General features: G+C 42.2%; 1 protein-coding gene across 1 annotated transcript in view; it reads left to right on the forward strand.

The window, feature by feature from the left end:
• The window catches only part of LOC102314138 (transmembrane and immunoglobulin domain-containing protein 2), a 24,762-nt gene extending 23,274 nt beyond the window's left edge, over nt 1–1,488 (forward strand). The window contains exon 4 of the mRNA XM_042228228.1: nt 513–1,488. The gene's annotated coding sequence lies outside the window, so the exon portion shown is untranslated. The remainder of the gene's footprint in view (nt 1–512) is intronic.
• The last annotated feature ends 4,378 nt before the right edge of the window (nt 1,489–5,866 follow it).

Below are 5,866 nucleotides of genomic sequence, written 5' to 3' on the forward strand. Positions count from 1 at the left end.
AACGAATGAAGAGCTGAACTTTGTTTTGTGTGAATTTCAGCTCCTTCATCATCGCCTGTCATCTTCGTCCTGAGGAGTCTGCCCTTCATTCTCCTTGTTCTGATCTTCTGCTGCTTTAGAAACAAGTGGACCACATCACAGCGTCGCAGGTCACTACAGCACATCTGAACCTGACTCTGTTACACTTCATGTTTTGTGCTTCTTGTAGTTTGTCGGTGTGAGTTGGTGTTTGTTGGCGCATCGCTTTGGTCCAGACTGAAGTACCAACGATGGGATTTTATATTCATGCTCCTCAGAGGATAACCCCGTCCCTGAGGTTTGGGGGGTTTAGTGACGACTACAACTTTTACTACTGATAACTACGGATTATGTTCCCAATGAGATCGTCTGAAACGTTTCTTCATAGAGAAATGTTTCACTAAATGTCTTGAAGGTACCATCAAACTTTATCATGTTTAAAGCTAATTACTAAAGACAAGACAGATGTTACCAAGGTAACAGGCTAGCTTAAGGTGGCTAACAGTCATATGTTGTATCACTGCAAGGTCTTTACCTTACAATACAGAAAGCACCGTGTCCATCTTTTATACGCTCTTATGGTGAAAAATTAATTTGGTTTAAAATGATTAACGCTAATGTAAAAAAAACTGAAAAAAGCTGCACTGTGTCAGGAGTGATGTGCAGACTCAGCGATGCGCAGAGTGATGCAGACAGCAGCAGGAAAAGACCTTAACAGAAAACGAGTGATTCATTTAGATGGATGCAAAAGTGCAAAAACACAAAATACTGAACGATACACCGAAGAAAAAACACTGGCACCACCGAAACACTGAGACACAAGGACAGCTGCACCAATGCTCTGATGAGGGACAGAGAGAAACACAGCCAGTATACTGAAGGGTGATCAGGGAAGTGGAGACACACGGGAACACAGCTGAACCGATTAAGAGACAAAGGAAGTAACATTTAAGACACTGCACAAGGAGCACGAGCTCACCAAAGTAAAACAGGAAGCAGCAGGACACAAAGAGCAGGAGTAAAGCCCGACACACATCACAGAGTAAACAGTCACGACTGGACTGTGGAAAGAAGGAAACACAGCAGAGAGTCAGAGGAAACAGGATGGATGAACTAATATGAAGAGTCTATAGAAGGAAGTGACGCACGGGGGCGTTAAAATACGTGTTTGCATTGTTCTGTGTCAGCTGTGGTGAAGTTATTTCAACAGAACATGTTGTCACAGCATCATCAGTTATAATCTTGTAAAATTACAAACGCGTGCATCACTGTGAACATGCAAAGTGTAACTCATGTTTCATGTTTCAGCTGCTGGAAGTGAAAGCATGTCTGCCCAGAGAGGAGACCAAGAAGAAGAAGAAGTGAGAGAAGAAAAGTGGAAACACTGTAGAAACTTGTTCGGTGTTTTTGGTTTTAAATTTATGTGATGATTCCAAAAACTCTGTTGATTAAAAATGACTGATTGTCTCATTTAATGAATAAATTAATACTCCTCTGGGTTACCATAGTAACATGACCAGCACAGATGCTGGAGCAGCAGGATCAGACCACCGACCTTTCTGTTGTCAGGTGACCTGCTCCCTCCTGAGCCCCACTTCTCATGACCAACGACTCACTTTTCCCTTTCTGTTATTCTCACTGACACTTGAGGATTCATCATGTTTGATCAGGTTTTCTTATCACGTCTCTGTTCTGTGTTGAACAGATTACACAACACTGACACAATGTTGTGGGTCTGTGCAAACAGTGTTTCTGTGATGACTGCAGCTCACTGTCCCGATCGTTCCCTCTGTTACCCTCCTCCCTGTTAAACATGTTAGCATGACCTTTGCTCCAGTTATCACCGGGTCCCATCATGCTCTGCAGCTCTGTGGGTCAAACTGAAAACACTTGTAGGTGTTGTTTCCTGAGCTCTGCTATTCTGCAGCCACAGGATGTGCCAGGCTCAGGGAGGGGCAGCCATGTGACCAGTTCGGCTGAGAGAAAGAAGACATCAAAACGTGCTGTGGAAGAGCCAGATATGAATAATAACTAATGATTAAACACGTGTATTAACACATAGTGAGTGAAGAAGAAACACCCAGTGCATCATGGGAGTCCCCCAGCAGCCTACTGGGTGGTTGTTACATGTACAAGATTCAAACTTGTAATTTGAACTAAATAATTTCATGTTTCTATGGTGAACATAATTAAATCATGTAGCATCTGCATGAAACTCAGCAACTTCATTTGTTCTTGTTGAGATGACAGGATACAATCTAGTCAGAGTGGTTCGTTGCTGGACTCACAAAGTTCACAAGATCACTAAGATGTCAAACTGCAGGAAAATCGCTGGAGTTTTAAGACGCAGACAAGTTCACACCCACATCATGTGTTTGCTGTTTATTGTGGTTTAACCTGTCAAGGACAAAAACATACAGAAAATGCTGCATCAATCACAGCTTTCCTGGTTGTGTTAAGCCTGGCGTGACAGCTTGGTGGTGTGATGGTTGGTGCTGGTGCCTCACAGCAAGAAGGGCCTGGGTTCAAATCCACAGTCTGGCTGGTTTGCAGTGTGTAATTAGAGTTATTGGTGATTCTAAGTTACCCATGAATGTAAGTGCAAATGGTTGTTTGTCTCTATGAAATCATCAACCCCCACATTGGTTCATTAAGCAACACTAGCACTAATCGCCTTGATTAACAAAGTAGTTGTTCAAACAACAGGATTTCATTGAGTTCTGCTGAAGCTTTTAACTTGTGTTGAATGAATTAAAACGTTCACTCTACATACTTAAATAAATCACTTCAAGTCAATGTAAGTATACTACATTGATCCAAGGTAATCTGATTACATCAAACCACCAAATGCCAAATGTGTTGGTTTGACATGGTTAAAAATGGTTTATTGTACTTGGTTAAATCATGTATGGGTTAGGGTTAGGGTGCCGTGACCTTTGAACTGGCGCCACATGCAGCTGTGCAGGTTAGCATCATGCTGGTCCACTCTCCCAGCCAGCTGTTGGCGGTAATGCAGCACCAACTGCTTTTGTGGAGGATGTTTTATGCGTCACAGAGGAGAGGACATTTACTCAGCAACAAAAGAAATGTTAACTGAGATCAATCTGACAAACGTTGTCTCCACTGATGGGTCAAAGGAGCAGTTACTCGACTAAAAGAGGACAACCCGGACCTGCTATCACATCACTGTGTTATCTATGCTCCTCACTCTGAGGGATACAGAGAGGCCATGAATACCGTCGCTGAACTTACCTTTCTCTGCTTCTTCATCTCATCAGCATCACCTGCTTCGTATTTTAGCACAGGTGAACGACTTACTCCTACACAGCAATGTCAGGTAACTAAGTGCTGGGGCTACGTCCAGTGGTGGTCAAGTTACATGAAAAAAGTAATTAGTTGGTAATTACTGATTACTTCTCCAAAAAAAGTAATCCCATTACTTTACTGATTACTTATTTTTCAAAAGTAATTAGTTACTTAGTTACTTTTTAAAACCATGGTACACAACCTGAATATGTAATAAAGCAATAAACCTTTCAGCCCAAATCTATTTTATGCATAATCCATCATATAAAACTGAATCGAGCAGGAAGAAAGCGCGATCACACTGCTGTCGGGAACTCCACAGCGTATCCTTTACTACACCTTCGCTCATCAACCATACAAGGTCCAGTTCAACGACTGCTGCTTATCAAACACGACGCAGTGTTCACACAACCCGTAAGGTTGCAGAAGTTTACTAAAGAGGTAAAACATGTAAAGCCCACAAAGTCACGAGGCCATCTGCTCCTGCAGTTTCTGGAGGATCAGACCAACATTGTTGCTGACATCACACCTCAGTGATTTCCATTTGTGATTATCATGAAAGAACAGCTCTGTGTGTGATAACAGCTGTCCAGAGAAAACTTGACATTTTAAAACAGCATCTTCAGCAGGACGGTGCACGTTTCCCCTCAGGGAAAGAAATCCAGGGTGCTAACATCACCTCACATGCTGCATTTGCACAAAAACTGACGGAAAACTTTAAGGATCACTTTGATGGCTTCGCTTTGGAAACTCAGCTCCACCTTTTCATGAAGAATCCCTTTCTGTTGAAGAATATCCCTGCATTCTTACAGGAGGATGTGCATGTCTGTAAATGGGTGGATGTAGGTTCTCTGCAAATGGGACTTGTGTATTTCCAAGCTGATATACAGGAGCAATGTGCAGCGTCTGATCCTGCTGCCTTCTGGATGCAGACTGTGCCAAAGACTACGTTTCCAGGACTTACCAAAGTTGCTGTTGCCTTAACCATGTTTTGATCCACATGCAGTCGTGAATCAGTCTTCTCAACTGTTAGCATGATTAAAAACAACTGAGTAATGAACATTTGCATACATGCTTACGAGCTGCATGGACCCCGTTTCACCCAGACTTGACTGACCTCAGTGAGAGGCAGCACTGTGCTTTAAGTTACACTGTGATGAGTTTGTCAAACCTTTTTTCTGCACTTCTTCATTTTCCTGAATGTTGAGGATTTTGTTAGGAGACTCTGTTGCGCCATAATGTTCGTTTATATAGATGCTGCAAAGATTATTGGATAATTTCAGTGTTAAACAGTTTTTGTTTAATATCGGTGGTTGAACTGCACTGCACTGGTTGAACTTTCTATTCAGCAGGTGATTTAATGGGCAATGAACAAAGAATAATTGATCCGTAGTTACAAGAAAAAATCTGTTAAATGTCGAACTGACTTTTACACTAAAGTGCAAAACTCTGAGCTGTTTGTCTGGAGTCTGCAGCTTCTCTGCTGCTCTCGTCTAAAACAGCAGCAGCGCCGCCACAGCGCCATCTAGTGGTGGTTTCACCAAAATTAAGTGTCACGTCTTTGCTGTTCTTCGGGTTCAGGGGATCAAACCTGTAAAAGTCCTGTTTCACGATCACCTGCTTTGTTTTTCATCTTTATGGTTAATATTTATCGTAGTTTTTGCTGCACTACATCACAACGTTTCCAAAGATGAGCTTCAGAGAGTCCGCGACAGAAGTTTGTTGATATTATATTTAGAACAATTTCAGCGCATTTACTAAGTAAAGTTTTTATAAAGTATTTTTACACTTTGACATAACAAAGCACCGTGCAAAGAAATAAAAGCTCAGAATAATCACAGCAAACGATCAAATATGAAAATGCAATTGATCGCAATACAAACTGAGCTTAAACACACAAGACAAGAATGAAAGAACAGAAGGTAAAAAGAAAGAAAGTTATAATCAGTAAGAATTTCAACAGGAAGTCTCGTTAAACAGAAACATTTTCAAGTCCACAGCTTTGGTGCCTGAAACACTCTGAACGCCGCAGGCCGTGGAAGCGCGCAGGCGTGGAAGCGCGCAGGCGTGGAAGCGCAGGCGTGGACGTCAGGCACATTTTATATTCTGCTCTAACTGTGCTGCTGCTTTTGTTCTCATCGTGCATTCGTCTTAATACATTTTCATAAAACAGAAAGTTTCATTGCATTCAGAATAAAGCGTTATCCTTTCAGCACCACGGACAGCGCATCAGCTCCACGCTCTGTGACCACATCAGTCACTCACAGCTTTGTCTTCACTGTTAAGCTGAATCACAACCTCCAGCTTTCTTGTTCAGAGCCACGTGAAAAGTGAAAAGCACAAAGCTGATGTAGAGTGAAATATTCTGCTGGGCTTTTGTACACTGTCATCCATGTAGTGCTTTACATAAGCACGAGAATGTTTAAATGAATATATATTTAGGAGAGTATAAAATATTAGCCGGAAAAGGGTGGAGTGCCCACTCCGGGTCCGGGATGAGTTCCTGCCCCAAGTGGAGGAGTTCAAGTATCTCGGGGTCTTG

Source organism: Haplochromis burtoni, unplaced genomic scaffold (assembly GCF_018398535.1).
Source record: "Haplochromis burtoni strain Fernald_Lab_line unplaced genomic scaffold, NCSU_Asbu1 Contig_313, whole genome shotgun sequence".
NCBI lineage: Eukaryota > Metazoa > Chordata > Actinopteri > Cichliformes > Cichlidae > Haplochromis > Haplochromis burtoni.